Source organism: Pelodiscus sinensis, chromosome 20, assembly GCF_049634645.1.
Source record: "Pelodiscus sinensis isolate JC-2024 chromosome 20, ASM4963464v1, whole genome shotgun sequence".
NCBI lineage: Eukaryota > Metazoa > Chordata > Testudines > Trionychidae > Pelodiscus > Pelodiscus sinensis.
The window spans coordinates 13,044,022-13,058,929 of NC_134730.1; the positions used below are offsets into that span (position 1 = coordinate 13,044,022).

The following is a 14,908-nucleotide window of genomic DNA, read 5'->3' on the forward strand; positions in this document are numbered from 1 at the left end:
TTTCATTGAAAATAAAATAAATCAAGAAACGATTTCATTGTAAAACCCTTTACCTGTGCAAAAATGTTAGGTACCATTGCTGACCTTTTTAAGCTTGTTCCCTAGCACAAGTAAGAAAGAAAATACAGTGTAGCCGCATCAATTCATCTGAGCATTTCATGGTTTGTTAGAGGAATCCAGACCTATGCAATAGCCAGTTATAATATGCATAACAGGCTTCTATATTCCTGCCACTTGCTAAAGTGAAAGAATTTAAATTTGTCCTGCTCCATAACTAGGGCATGGGGGGGAGGGGGGTGGCACAGTAACACAAATCATCAGTGAGTTTGGCCTAAGTCAGGGCCCAATCCTGCAAATGCAACCAGGCGCCCACTGACTTCACTTTGCTTTCAATTGGATCAAGCCCCATGAGCCAGGGTGCCAAAGGAATTTAGGCACTTACCGATGCCTAGTAAGATGTTTTACCTAGTTCCAGCACTGTGGGTTTAGGATGGCGTCAGTGCTATTTCTTTGGACTTCGATGTTTTTAGCTTAGAGCTTTTAATGCCACAGTCACTGTTTTTAACTTGTCAACTAATGTGAAGTCCTAAAATTATTCACGGGTCGTTGGGGGCCAGTCATAGTTCCTCCAGCTGTTTAAAACAGTTTTATAAAAGCAACTGCCCAGAAATAGGTTGTCTCCCACTATTAGAGTGTCAGAGTATAGTTTAGACAGCGAACAGTTAACTAACAAAGTGAGGGTCATTAAATAAGTGGCCATCTCTCTCTTGAAATGCCAGGTGTCACTTTTCAGGAGTCGGTGATGTTCAGTCGTCTTCTCTCAGTGCTTTTCTTATCAGTTTCAACCAGAAGAGAATACCATTTTTATGAAGTGGTGCGTGGCTGAGAAATGTAAGCAGAGCAAGGCTTGTGCACAATATCAACTGAGCTTATGAACCTGATCATATTCCATTGTATTTGTACATTTTTATTGTCACAGACTTCACATACGTGAGAGAGAGGGGTGGGTGGATAAAAAAAAACAACAAATACAAGTATATTGGAAATCTTGGTACATCTGTTGCTATATTAAAATGTTCTTTCAGTGCTTCAAGGCATTAACCTGTTGTTTTAGCCTTCTCTCCCAGAAAGACATGGTCTATTAATGGAACATTTGCAGGCGAGGAGTCCCTTGTTGTGCTAGGTGTTGTACAAATACATTGTCCCAGCCCCAAAGCACGTACAAATCTAACTTGACAAGACAGACAGAGGATGGCCCTCAGATGGCTCGTCTGCAGTCACACAGCAGGAACTCTGCAAAAGTAGCCAATGACCCTGAAACACCTTAGTTCTAGGCCAAGACCTCAAGTGCACAACTGAGACCCTTTTGCAGGCTGAGTTCCTAGCTGGAGCAGGAGGATCCTAAAGTCTACGTCCTATTGTGGCTAGGATTCACTGCAAGCTGATCCTGAGACCCTCCGATCCTGTGGGGATCAGCACCACTAAGTGTCAGGCCTTCTGGGAACTGGTCACCTAGGACCAGCAAGATGCTGACACTAAGGGGGGCAGGACTGGCAGGATCTGGCCTGCAGCAGCTCTCTGTCTCACTGTTCCAGCTTCCAGGGTGGGAAATAACCCTGGAGGAGGGGAGTGCCCTGGAAGCTTTGTAACAACTGCCTTTCCTAAGGCTGGCCCTGCCCCTTCCACAGGAGCAGGGTCTAGCTTATAACCTAGGGCGGCTCTTTTACAGCAGAAAGATGGACAGAGTGATACAAACCCTGGGGCTGGGAAGGGATCCCTTAAGCCCCTTCCCCATGGCTTCTCCCTTCCTTTGCAAGTCCCCCCCCCCAGGCCCGTTCTATGGTTTCGGGTTTTTAAAAAAATATTCTCTGCTAAGCACTCCTGGTCAGCTGACCATTAATACTGGGCCCAAGCGACAGCTGGTGGCTGCCAGAGCTTTGCTGCCTGTCGTGTGTGTGTGTGTGAGTAAGCGGTGGGGTGTGTGTGTGGGGGGGGGGAGGTCGTCCAAGCCCCTCCCACTAATTACACACACCCCCACAGCGAAAGGGGAAGGGGGCTCCCTTAAAGGGCCAGGCTCCTGCCCTCTCGCACTCCACGGGGCTGGAGTTTGGGCCAAAGCTGGAGAGGGGCGGGAGGCGCTGGCAGCTGAGGGAGGAGACAGGTGGAGGAGAGGGGAGCGGTGGGAGTGATGAAAAGGGGGGCGGAGCTGGAACAGGGGGAGGAGGAGGCATGGGGGGGCGGATCACCCTCCCAGCCCCCCTCGGGCTGGGCTGCTCCCACCGACGACACGCCGGGACGCCACGGGGCTGGGCGGGCGCGGGCCGGTCACGCGGGGAGCGGGTCCCGCGCAGCGCCGAGCGGCAGAGGGCTGGGGCAGGGCTGGAGGGAGGACGTGAGCCAGCCCGGCTCGGCTCGGCTCGGCTCCCCGGGCAGCGCGGGGCAGGCTCACCTGCGGCAGCCCCCTCCCGGAGCGCGGCTGCGGGCGCTGGAGCCGGGGGGGCTCCCCACCAGGAGCCGCCGCCCCCCCGAAGGATGCGCCCGCTGCCCAGCCGCGAGGAGCCGGCAGCCCCAGCGCGCCCCGCCGCCAGCCCGAGCCCCTGCCGGCGAGGAGGGACGGCGAGCCCCGCTCCCCGCCGGGGTCCCTGTCCCCCAGCCCGGGAGGAGCCGAGCGGGGAGCGCCCAGCCCGAGCCGGGACCCTGGAGCGCCCGCACCTGCCGTGAGGAGCCGGGGCTGCAGGCGGCCAGCGGGGACCCTTTAGTGAGTAGCCGCGGTGCCTTCCCGAGGGCGCGGGCGGGCGGGGAGGCTCCTGCCCGGTCAAAGGGACCCGCTTGGGACGTAACTTCTGTAAGCGGCCGCTCCGCGGGCTGCCCCGGCCCCCCGCCCGCTCCCCTGCCTGGGGGACCCGGCTCCCTCGCCGCCCCGGCCCCGCGCTGGACGTGTCTGCCAGGAGCGAGGAGGGGGAAGCGCATCGGTTTGTATCCTGCGCCCGGTTAGCCCGGTGCCCGCAGCCCCAGCCCGCGCCTTGCGTAACCGAGCCGGAGGCAGGGCGCGCCGCATTTATTTTCGGTTAATCCAGAGCTGACCTTTTTAAGCTGCATATTTCTGTGCGCGCCCGAGCCACGCGAGGAGGCAGGGCTGAGGCCTCGGGGAGCGGTGTGAGCAGGGGGCTGCTGCCCTCTTGCCATGGGCCTGGGAAGGCTCGTTCGAGGGGTTAACCGGGACCGCTAGCTTCCCCCTCGCCAACTGTTGCTGCCGGAGGAGCGAGGCGAGAAGAGGGAAAATGCATCGGGATCAAGGTTGAAAGGGGGCAGCTTGACTGAGAGGAGTCTTAGGGGTTGCAACATCTGGAGTCCCAAGAGAAGGAAAAAACAAAGGCGGGGGAGAGGAGAAAAACAGCAAAGAAAGTCCGGGGGGAGTGATGGGGAAGCAGAAGGGACGTTGGAATAGCTCCTTTTGGGGAGCACTTAACACTCCATTGCAGCCTCTTCCTCTTTTGGGCTCTGTCTGGATTCCTCTGCTTGCTAGATCCCTGCTTCCCATCCCTGCACTGACCAGTATCTAGTAATACCTCCCCTTCCTCCTGGCTTTCCCCTCTCCTCCCCCAGTCATGCTGCTGTTGAATATTTCTCACCTGAGATTTGCATTGATTTAATGACTTTAAATATATCAACAACTCTCTCTTTCCTGCCTCCAACGCTACACATTTTTCACTTGCCTCCTCAGGTTTGGAGGTTTCTTTAGTTCAGATTTTTTTTTAAGCAACTGGACCCCTTTTTTCATGTAATCCCTAAAGTCAAAATACCTGCAAGATCTTTTCTCCATGGCAGACCCTAAGATTCAGCTTTCGGGGTCAGAGGGGACAGCAGAGAGGCTTAAAATACAAATAATATTCACCCATCACATCAATTAAAACAACCCAACCAATCTGGCTCTCGGATGTGGAAGGGTAAGAAAAAGCTCAATAGGTTGTTGCTTTTTAAATGACATTGGGCAGGCGTCTAGTCTCAAACAGGAAAGGAAGGTATTTTGTGTTTGCTGTTAGTTTAAAAGCAAAGATCAAAGCACTGAAATATTTTATTTGCTACCCCCTTCTCCATTCATCTGTTTCCATTTATACTGTTGCAAATCACCCTCTTTTCTGACAGGATGGTAAATACCAGTTTTCATGGCAGACCCTAAGGAAATAACCATTGCGGACTTTCAGCTCAATAATGTGATCATAAAACAACTGTTTGCATGAGTGGGTTGGAAAAATGTTTGGAGCCATATTGTTTCTTAAGGCAGAGCTGACAAGGGAGCCAATGCGACACCTTTTATTGGATCAACACATAAAGCAGAATAGCTTTGGATCTCCAAAGGCGCCACCAGTACCTTAAGCTTGCGTGTTCATGGGTCCTTGGTATTTATATAGCGGTCATCCTCTTCAAGGGGCTTTGCTTTAAACTCAGTCTTTTTGTCAGTGGCAAACCTGTTGTTGGCACCCATCAGAGTGGACTCTAGTCCCCACCCCTCACAGGAGGGGATACTACCCCAGTTTTACAGATGGGGGCATGTATTCCTTGGCATCCCCTTCTCTAACTTGTCCACAAATAGGCCACCTGTTTGAAAATGCTTTGACCTGCCATCCATCCCACAGCAGCAGCCAGCCTCCCTCAGGCTGGTAATCTGCCTTTTAAATAATTTCCCTAAATAAGTACTTATGGGATGCTTATTTGGGGGCTTTTAGAAATGTGGATTAAAGGGACTGTAGTGTGTGTAGGGGGGTGGTTGGTACTAACAGAAAATCCATAGCTTGTACTGAATAAAAAACTAGTCAACTGAGCAAAGATGGTCCTTTGCTTCTCCCCGTCTCCCTCCAGTGTAAATAGCCATACGGATGCGACACAAGCTGACCCAAGACGGGAAATGCTATCCTTTGAGTTACTATTCTACGCAGAGGGATGCAATCAGATCTATCTGGGATGTAAATACCCAAGCACTGGGACTTGCCAAAGAACAGAACCTGAACAGTAGCTTTTAATTTCCTGGGCTTTGCTTTGCTTTGTTGAATTCCTAGATGTTGCTTTGAGACAGATTTTTTTTTTTTGCTAGTTTAGTTTTGTTTTGCCTGATTTTCCCCCTCCTTTTTAGCATCAGATTTTCTGTTTGCCATTTCTGATGTCTTTTATTTTTCCTCAGCTGCCAAGAATTCCCCCCCCCCCCCACTGGGGTAAATACCACTAAAATTAAATCAAATGAAATGGGTTTGAACGCTTTCCTATTTAAAATATAATTTGCATTTATTTCACTCCTTATAAGGAGACTCTCAGAGCACTTTACGATCATAGTCTCGCCATATCCCTGTGAAATAGATAGGTACATGCTGCATTGATGGGATGAAGATATCTAGCTTCTCAGGACAGGGTCTGTCACATATGTTGTGCGGGGATAGTGCTTTGCACAAAGGATCCCTAATTTAGGCCTTTAGGCAATAGTGAATAAGAACAGACTGAAGTATAATTATGCCCATTTTACAGATCAGGAAACTGAGACAGCAACACCATTAAGTGAACTGGCTAAGATCACACAGAGAGTCAGTGGCAGAATCGGGCATAGAGCTTGAATCTTAATTCCTTCCCTTCCTGCCCACCAAGGTCAGAAGGAGATTTTAGAGACTGATCTAATTGACTCCTTTTGCTTAAAAAGCATTTTCCCTGGGATACAGATATGGCATCTGCTAAATTTATATAAAGTTGGCTTGTATCACCCAAAAGAGTGTCTGTTAAGCAACATCAGCCAATCCCCTGCCCCGGGGGACTCAATTTGTGCCTCCATAGTCCCCCTTCCCTCCCCGAGCCATTGGCAGGTGGCACATGCTTTGGCTTTTTGTAATGACTACATTTTCAGGCGAGGTTTGAACAAAGTGAGGTTAATTTTGCTGGCGACGCCTGTAAGATCAGCAAGGAGAAGCACCCCTATGAGACAAGCTACAGTCGGTGGCTCCTGTTGGTCTGGCTGGAGGGGAAGCTGCTTTTTGGCTTATGTGGGAGAGCTGCTGCCTCCAGGCCGAGGGAGGGTCTCAGCTGCAGTCCTGTGCAGGTTTCATGCCTAGTGCCACCCCTGGCTGGGGGAATGGGTCCATTGGGTGAGCTCCTTCCCACTTGGCAGACACAGCCAACAGCACGTCTGCAGCCTGGTACCTGGCCACTTCTCCAGAATAGCTGCATGGCTGTTTCCTTCCTTTGAAGGCCTGTATGTCATCACAGACTCCAGGGAACTGCAGGAGCCACTGGCTGAGAAACCGCACCATAAGCTAAAGATGCTCCCCGGATAAAAGGGTGTGTAGGCATTGGGGGAGGTGACATGGGAATGTTGCTATAGTGTTTACATTTTCACTATCAGACCCTTGGAAGTAAGGTCCTAGGGAGTTCTGGCAAGCTAAGCAGGGTTGGCCCAGGTCAGGATGTGGAGGGAACCCTCCCCTGGTGATTCATAGGGAGATGCTCCTCTCCCTTGTGCAGCTGAGCTAGATGGGGGTGAAATGGCTTGTGTAGTGGCTCCTCCACCTGATGGCTTAGCTCTGCCTGGGACGTGTTCCTGATCAATCCATTTCAGCTCGTCCTCCAGGCACCGCATCGCCCACTGTTGTCCCTCTTATGGGTGTCCGGAATGTAAGGTGGGGGAAGGCTCTGCCTTCTCAAAACACCAGGCATAGCCCCGCCCCCAGAACACCTGCAATAGGCATTCTGGGGTGGAGTGTTGCTGCCCACAGTGCCCGCCTGCTCTGGGGCTGGAGAGGTGGGGCTGGGCCAGGCCACGTGGCACATCCTCCTCTGGGGCTGGGGTAGCTGGGGCCATGCTGCGCACTCTCTGACCTCCCCAGGACTAGAGAGGCTATGGTGAGCGCGTGCCTGCCTGCTCCCCTCTTCTCTCTGTGGTTGGGAGGGGGAGCGTGTGCATGGTGTGCTGCCCCACCTCCCAGTGGGGGTACGGAAGAGGCGGGGCCTCAGAAGAAGGGGTGGGGCTGGGGGCGGGGCTGGGGGCTTGTTTCCTCCAGCCATGCCTTCACCAGCTGCCCATGGTCCCCAAGCATTCAGAGACTCTTGATGTCCCAGCTCCAGACCCGTCATTGGGAAGACAGGGGTTTGGGGGGACTTCTAAGCACGAGGCACGGCTTTCGGAGGGGAGTGGCGGAAGCAGGGTAGCTGCAGGCGTCGGAGCAGGCTGCTCATGCTGGGGAGATGCCAGTGCAGGCTGCACTGGTTCAGCTGGGCCTAAAGGAAGAACCTTCTCCTTGCCATTGAGGCTGGACGGTGCAGCCAATGGTCCTAAAACTGGGATGGCAGCGACGTGGTGTTGCAAACTCAAGGTGTTCCAGCCAATGGACCGATTTCCCAGAGGGAGGTGGCATGTACAATTCCCCTGTGCCGGAGCAGGATCCCAGCGCGGTGCCCGAGATCCTCTCTTTGCAGGCGATGCAAGCTGGAGCGCCTGCAACTAGTGATTCCGTAGCACTTGCCTTGGAAGAGGAAGGGTCTGGCCACGTTCCAGTTGGAATAATTGTATTCTGCTGACCTCAAATTCCCCCTGCAGTCTGAGCGGGCGAGGGTATTCTCAGGCAGAGTGTGTCCTTGGCTTTTAAGCTGCTGCTGCATTCCAACCTAGCCCTGAATGCATTTCAGCAGTAGGTAAATTAATTCCCATGTTTGCATCCCTCTGTCTACTTTGATGATCCTAGTCAGGGTGCTCGCTGTAGGGGCATGGGAACAATTGCCACATTAGGGCTCCATCCTGTGGGATGCTGCACACTTTGGACCCAATCCAGCAAAGCACTTTAGCACATGGTTAACATTCAGCAGGTGAATGCTCCCTTGGAAGTCAATACTTAGCGCACCTGCTTACGTGCTTTGCTGGATTGGGATTAGAGGGCTTAGCACCTTGAGGCATTGAGCCGTTGGCTAGCTTGCCAATTAGGATGGTGGCTTTGGGGAGGATGCTGGAGCAACCAAAGAGGGGTCTGTTACCAACTCAGCCAGGCTATCCGGAGAGAGAGAGAGGTCTCCTTCCAATAAGCCAGCACACTGGATGGAGTCTTCCTTGGACCAGCTGTGGAGCTGCTAATGGCTGAGCCATGATGAGAAGTTGATTATGTGTTAGTGATGTGTCAGGGCTGGTGCAAACAAATCTGATCAGCAGCTGTGAGGACAAAGTGCTGCCTAAAGTATATTTAAATGTCCTTGAGGAGAAATTAAGCCGGCAAATCACTGTTTTAAGAGAGGTTTTTTCCTAGTCTCAGGTAGTTGATGCCATATTCCCTATGAATTATTTATTGCAGGACTAAAAATACTTGGCAATTCAGAGCAGGCATGTAAGAGATTCTTCCTCCCTCCAGCCCCAGTGCGTGTGTGTGTGGTGTGCTAGGCTGGGGTCAACTATCTCTTTTCCGGTGGCCTGGAATGGAATGGTTTGCTCTGGATCTGTGGGAGAGCCCTAGGTTTCCATAGCTCAGTATTATGGGCAACATTGTGTTCCCGCCTTTCCTTCCACTTAACCAGCACAGCTCAGTAACAGCTGGGGGGTATCTGGAGGGGGTCTGAGGAGTGAGTCCAGCCCTGGCCTGAGTATGAGCAGATGCTGGAGAAAGCTGAATGGGCGAGTTGGTTGTCCTGTTGGCTTTGACCGAAGCCTCTCTTTCTCCGAGGACACAAGGTGGATTTGAGGCAGATTGCTGTTCTCCATGAGCTCTCTATCAGGAAGAAAACCTCAGGGCCTTCCTGGTCACTGGAGGGGGGTTAATCAATAATCAGCAGAGCTCACATTTTGTCTGTCACTGTAGTCTAAGAACCTGAGCAGGACAGAATGTCTGGCTTCCCATCTGTTCTCTTCCAGGCTCTGAGGTCAGGCCATGTGCTAGCTTGGTTCTTTACACAGGACTGTACACTTATAGCAACAGAACTCAAGGTCCCCCTGCTAGGTCAGGAGGACGGGGCTGTGACTGTGGAGACTGCTGCAAGGGTCACTGTCTGGCTAGTGCTTAAAGTGCTGGACTAGAACTTTTGGGCTGTGTCTAGACTGGCCAGTTTTTCTGCAAAAGCAGTTGCTTTTGCGGAAAAACTTGCCAGCTGTCTACACTGCCTGCTTGAATTTCTGCAAGAACACGGACGATCTCATGTAAGAAATCAGTGCTTCTTGCGGAAATACTATGCTGCTCCCGTTCGGGCAAAAGTCCTTTTGTGCAAAAGCTTTTGTGCAAAAGGGCCAGTGTAGACAGCTCAGATTTGTTTTCCGCAAAAAAGCCCTGATCGCGAAAATGGCAATCGGGGCTTTTTTGCGGAAAAGTGCATCTAGATTGGCACGGATGCTTTTCCGCAAAAAGTGTGTAGCGCCCCCTCTCCACCTGGTTACCTTCTTTTAAAGCCAATCTCCTTTCAGGTTTGGATGGATAGGTCTGGGTTCTTCTCGATCCTGCCACCCACTCAATTTTATTCTTTCTGATTGATGTACTTGGCGGTGCCTCCACCCCCCTCACTCCTTCCTAGCAGGGTCACCAGGGCAGCTTGGGAGGAAAATTCTAGCCCAGGATAATCCTCACGTATTTGCCAGATAGTTGGAGACTCCCAGAAAATAAGACAAACACATACACTATAATAAACACAATTATATTAAACAGGAGACAATTATAACAGAACAGGGTAAAACACTATTTTTAAGGTCACCGGTGCCCAGCAACTGTGAGGTTAGTGTCCCGTTGGTACGCGTACTTTGTTGGGGCCCTTGATGACTGTTGACCACAAAATCCTTCTCTGCAGTGGTTTAGCAGTGGAGCTGACTAGGTCCAGTACAGCCCAAAGGACTCACACATGGGAGAAGGCAGCAAATCCCTCCACAGTTTAATAGGCTGCAGGTAATAAAATCCCCAAACAAATTCCCTGACTTACTAACTAAAAATTGGTGCACTCACACACTCCATGAATGACCTCAGGTTGAGAGATGACTCAGTCTCTGCAAAGGGCTGCTCTCTTCTCCCAGGGATCCTCTTCAAGCAGGAACCAGGCTGCTTCGGTCCCAGAATTTCCCCTCACCGCGAAGGGGTGCAGGGCTCAAGATGCAGACCACACAACTGCACCAAAATTCAAAACTATAGCCTCCCAGCCCAGCATTCAGACCCACGCAGCAGGCAGCAGCCCTGAACTTGCTGCTAGAGCCGAGCTGACCATGCGGTGACTCCTCTCACCCAGGGAGCTGGAGAGCCAACTCAGCCTGGCTGGGGAAGCCTCCCAGCAAACTCCACAACTGGGAATCAACAGTGGAGACATAAACCCAGCTGAGGGATCCTGCCTTCAGGTCCCTAGAGGCTAGTTCTCAGGGGGAACCCTGCATGCAGGCCTGGGGCTTACTAGCTCCCACACACTCAGTCCTCCCCTTTCCCTGGCTGGCTCCAGACTCCCCTCAACAATGGTCTCCCCTTCCCCCTGGGGGGGGGGCATCTCACTCCCCATGGGTTGCTGGGCAGACTCTGGCCCTGGTAGGGAGTGGGAGCCGAGGCAAACTCAGAGCCTCTCCCTGAGCTGCCAGCAGACAAGGCCCTGGGAATCCAAGCAATCTCCTTGGGGGTTACAAGTGCTTTTGTGGAAAAGCATCCGTGCCAATCTAGCCACACTTTTCCACAAATGCTTTTAATAGAAAACTTTTCCATGAAAAGCATTTGCGGAAAATGATGCCAGTCTAGACGTAGCCTTGCAGTATGAAGCAAGTCAAATCATTCTGTAAGAGCTGGAGATGAGCCCTGCTTTAGCCTGCAAAGAGAGAAGGAAGATGAAATCTCATCGCTGCGGTCGTTGTTACCGTCAGGTCTCTGTTGTGTTAGGTGCTGGACAAAAACCAAATAAAGATGCCACCTGCCCCAAGGAGCTGACAATCTTGACCAACAGCCTGTGTGGCAGGGGTGAAATTCCCAGCTGAGCAATGAGTGTCTGTGTAATGGGGCTAGACCCTAAGGCCAACAGGGCCGTAGAGAAGTCCTCCAGGAGGCTAGAGCAGTGGAGGAACCAGCCAATCGGGAACCAGGAGGGCCTACAAAAGTAGCTGTAGGCCTAAGGGCAGCTCAGTTACTAGTCCAGACCTGGAAGGGAGAAGGTCAAGGGGGATGGCTGGCTGGCAGAACCAAGGCCAGCTCCGAGTGGGAAGTTATTTCAGACACTGTCTGCAGAAAGAGACCTGGAGGCACCACTCTCTTACTGCATGGGGAAACAGATTGAGTGACCTGACTCAGAGACATTCTACAGAGGACACTGGGATGGGCCCCTGTTAAAGGTATAACCTGGAAGGAATTGTAACTGCACGTGAGGCTGTGAGACTCAGCGGGAGGGCTGAGGAGCTGCCAGGCTTTTAAAAAATAGAGGTAGTCACACTTGACCAAACAGGGGTGCTCGTGGGAGGTGAGTGCTGACTCTATTACAGTCCCCATTAAAGATGGCTCCACCTCCAGCTAGAAACCTTCCAACTGTCTTCTAATGAATTATTATTATTAATAATAATATCTATAGCAATTATCTGGCACTCTTCTACAAATTGAAATCCTCCCAGCCAGCCTCTGTAACTTGACACATCCCCTTAGCTAGGAGGAAGTGGAGTTTTACATAGTGTTATTCTACAGAGGCGGTGCAGAAGTTAAGTGACTTACCCAAGGCTGCTGGGAGAGTCAGTGTCAGAATTAAGAGTAGAACTTGTTTAAGAGCAGGACTAGGTCTGTGCTGTAGCCTGCACTTGCTGTCTGTCTCAGCAACAAAACGACACAGGGACTGAGTGCGAAAGGAGGGGAGTAAAAGCGGGAGGAGAGGGAAGTGTGACGTAGTGTTGGTACCTTGCTGGTTGCTATGCTGGGGCTGTAGGTGACCCCCACTGGCTGCTGTCTGTAGCACGGCCCAGCAGGACAGGGGATGAGTCACTAGGCAAGGGTCTCCCAACCTGTCCGCCCAGTTGCCTCCCAGGGAGAGAAATAAGGAAGGAGGGGAGGCCAGCCCCTGGCTGGGGGGCAGGGCTGAAAGAGAGTTTTTAGTATCTGTCTGGTATCATGGAGGAAGCAGCCTAAGCAACGGGCTGGGATTTAGGGGCCCAGTCTCCCCCATCTCAAGGGGGGCTGAGGCATCCTAGGCCTGCCCTGTAACCGAATTACATCTATGCTGTGCTGTATCCTGGAGAAGCAATAAACTCCCTCTATTCTACTGGCTGGCGGAGTCTGTTTGTGACACTATGGGGGGTGCAGGAGGTGAGGGAACCCCGATGCTCCGCCACAGGAAGGGCTTGGGATGTGGAACAGCATGTGCAGCCCAGCATGCTGCAGGTCCCCTGGTGGGAGTTGCAAAGATGCATTTGGAATTAGCATTTAATTACAACTGGCATTTCCAACCCTCCTGCTGGCAGCCACCATCTTGCTGCATTGGTGCCAGTGGCAGGCCAGTGTCACCACGTAGCGGAACCTCCCTCCTGCTCCATTCCTGCTCGTGATGTTGGAGAACAGTCAAACATCTCCTTTCATTGCTCTACCATTGACAGCACTTTCTGGATCGGTCTGTCGGCCTGCATGTGGGGGAGAGAGGTTCAGCGGGGCCGCCTTGCACTTGAAGCAAAGGACTTGGAGTCAGGGGTGTCCCAGACCTGTTGGGTGGCTTGGGACAGGTCAGTTCACTGTCCCGTGCCTCGGTTTCCCCCTTTTGTGTGAGGAGGGGGATATTCCTGACTGACTTTGTGGTGGCGTGTGAGAGTCTTAGCCAGGAGTTCTTAACCTGTTTATCATTGTGGGCTGCATATGGGCCCCACAAAGGCTGTGTCTAGACTGGCCAGTTTTTCCGGAAAATCAGCGGTTTTTCTGGAAAAACTTGCCAGCTGTCTGCACTGGCTGCTTGAATTTCCGCAAAAGCACTGACTTCCTACTGTAAGAAATCAGTGCTTCTTGCGGAAATACTATGCTGCTCCCGTTCAGGCAAAAGACCTTATGCACAAAACTTTTGCGCAAAAGGGCCAGTGTAGACGGCTCAGATTTGTTTTCCGCAAAAAAGCCCCGATCGCAAAAATGGGGATTGGGGCTTTTTTGTGGAAAAGCGCGTCTAGATTGGCACGGACGCTTTTCCGTTAAAAGCATTTCTGGAAAATCATGCCAGTCCACATGTAGCCAAAGTGTTTTCTAGGTCAGTGTTTCTCAACCTTTTTGTTTATAAAGTACCCCCTTTAAAAATTATAAGTACCCCCCAGTACCTACAGTTTTCAGACACACAATTTTTTTTCTACCATTGCAACACCTTTGTTTGAACAACTTAATCGTATCCAGGCAGGCGATGAAATTTTTGCGTGTAAAAAGTACAGAAATAATAAAGTGCTGTAAAACTTAAGGCACAAATTCAGTTTTCTCCAAATTTCAGTTTAACATCTTCCCCCCCCCCCCCCCCCCCGACTTCTCGAGTATCCCCAAGGGTTCGTGTACCACTGGTTGAGAAACACTGGTCTAGGCTGCGAGTTGAGAACCACAGTTCCCCACCACAAACGACTATGCTCAGTGCTATCTGTCCAGAGACGGGGCGGGAGGCAGCAGAGCGGGGCGTGGAGCAAGCAGCAGGGACCCCTGACCTCGTGGCATGGGGCCAGACAGCAGCCTGGAGCCTGACACACGGGGCCAAGGAGGTGGCTGGTAGCCCAGAACCCACCCCTGCTGGGACCCCAAAGTCTGCTCTGTGGGGATGAAGGGCAGCGGGCAGCCCAGCCCCCAAATCCCACTGTGTGGCAAGGCACTCGGGACCCGGCCGCGTGACCTTCAGCGCATGGTTGAGCTGGGCCCAAGCTGCACGCTGAATGGGCCGTGTGCAGGCCACGAGTGGAGAATCACTGGCCTTAGCTCGGGTTTTCAAAGCACTTTGAGATTTTCCAATGGCAAGTGCGATAGGAAGGCAAAGAGACTGGAGCCAGGTCTTTTGTACAGCGCCTAGCGCATCGGGGTCCTGGGCCATACCTGGGGGGGTCTTGGGCGTTATCCCGACATAAAGAGCCCAGTGATGGATTGGGATCCAAACACTCTGTTGTGTTGGGGGAGGTGAGGATGTCTGGCATCTAGATCCCAATCCTAACTTTGCCTGTGGGCCCAAGCAGTGTCTGGGTGCAGAGAATCCCAGGGCGGGTGCAGTGTTGGCAGCTGGGCCTATCTTTAGTGTAATGACCGTGGGTTCCCTCCATAGCTGCCAGAGTCCCTAGCTGCTGTTTGTTGTTTCTCTTGGGATGGGGTGGGGGGCTGCAGGTCACAGGCCGGGTTGGAATTAGCATGGGATTGGGACATAGGGCAAAGACTGTGCTGACCCCAAGAGTTCAGTCCCTCCATGGGGCCATGGCTCAGCAGGCTGCACTGGGGACGCCTGTGTCACCAGGCTCCAGGCCAGACGCCTGCAGTGGGAGCATAAACCTCAGCAAGAATCTCTCTAGTTGTCGTGTTGGGGATGCAGGCTGGGAGCCTCTGCCCCCCTTTCCCAGGATGGGCCTCCCTTGGGAGCCACATGGAGCTGGGGGGAGGAAATGGGTTAGGGGAGATGGCACTGGAGATCCAGAGCCCCTCAGTTGCTCCCCTGCAGTGCAGCTGCATTGCATCGTGCTGCCAGCTGCTGCCTTTGGGACCCCCATTAAGCCCCAAGTGTACCAGGGATGGCGGGTCCCTGGAGATGTAATGCAGCCTCCAGCTGGGGAATTCCCATACTGAGCACTGAGGGAGAGACCTGGCCTAGGGTCTGGGTGAGTGGGGAATGCTGCATTTGTAGCTCCTTGCTGTTCGAGAGGGGGATCCAGGCATGGAACCTGGAGGCCCTTGGGAATTTAGGACCCACCCCTGTTCCCATTGCAAACCAGGTGGCTTTTCTGAAGTTCACCTGCTGCCCAGCATTGTTCTAGGTC

The 14,908-nt window shown here is 52.5% G+C and overlaps 1 protein-coding gene across 2 annotated transcripts in view; it reads left to right on the forward strand.

Annotated features, from left to right (window-relative positions):
- The first annotated feature begins 2,242 nt into the window (after positions 1–2,242).
- GRIN2C (glutamate ionotropic receptor NMDA type subunit 2C) overlaps positions 2,243–14,908 on the forward strand; it is a 61,996-nt gene continuing 49,330 nt past the window's right edge. Inside the window, exon 1 of one of the 2 annotated variants that reach the window (XM_075903712.1) lies at positions 2,243–2,758. The gene's annotated coding sequence lies outside the window, so the exon portion shown is untranslated. Of the gene's footprint in view, positions 2,759–11,144; positions 11,294–14,908 lie in introns of those variants that run through there. The other variant, XM_075903713.1, reaches the window with a different exon arrangement.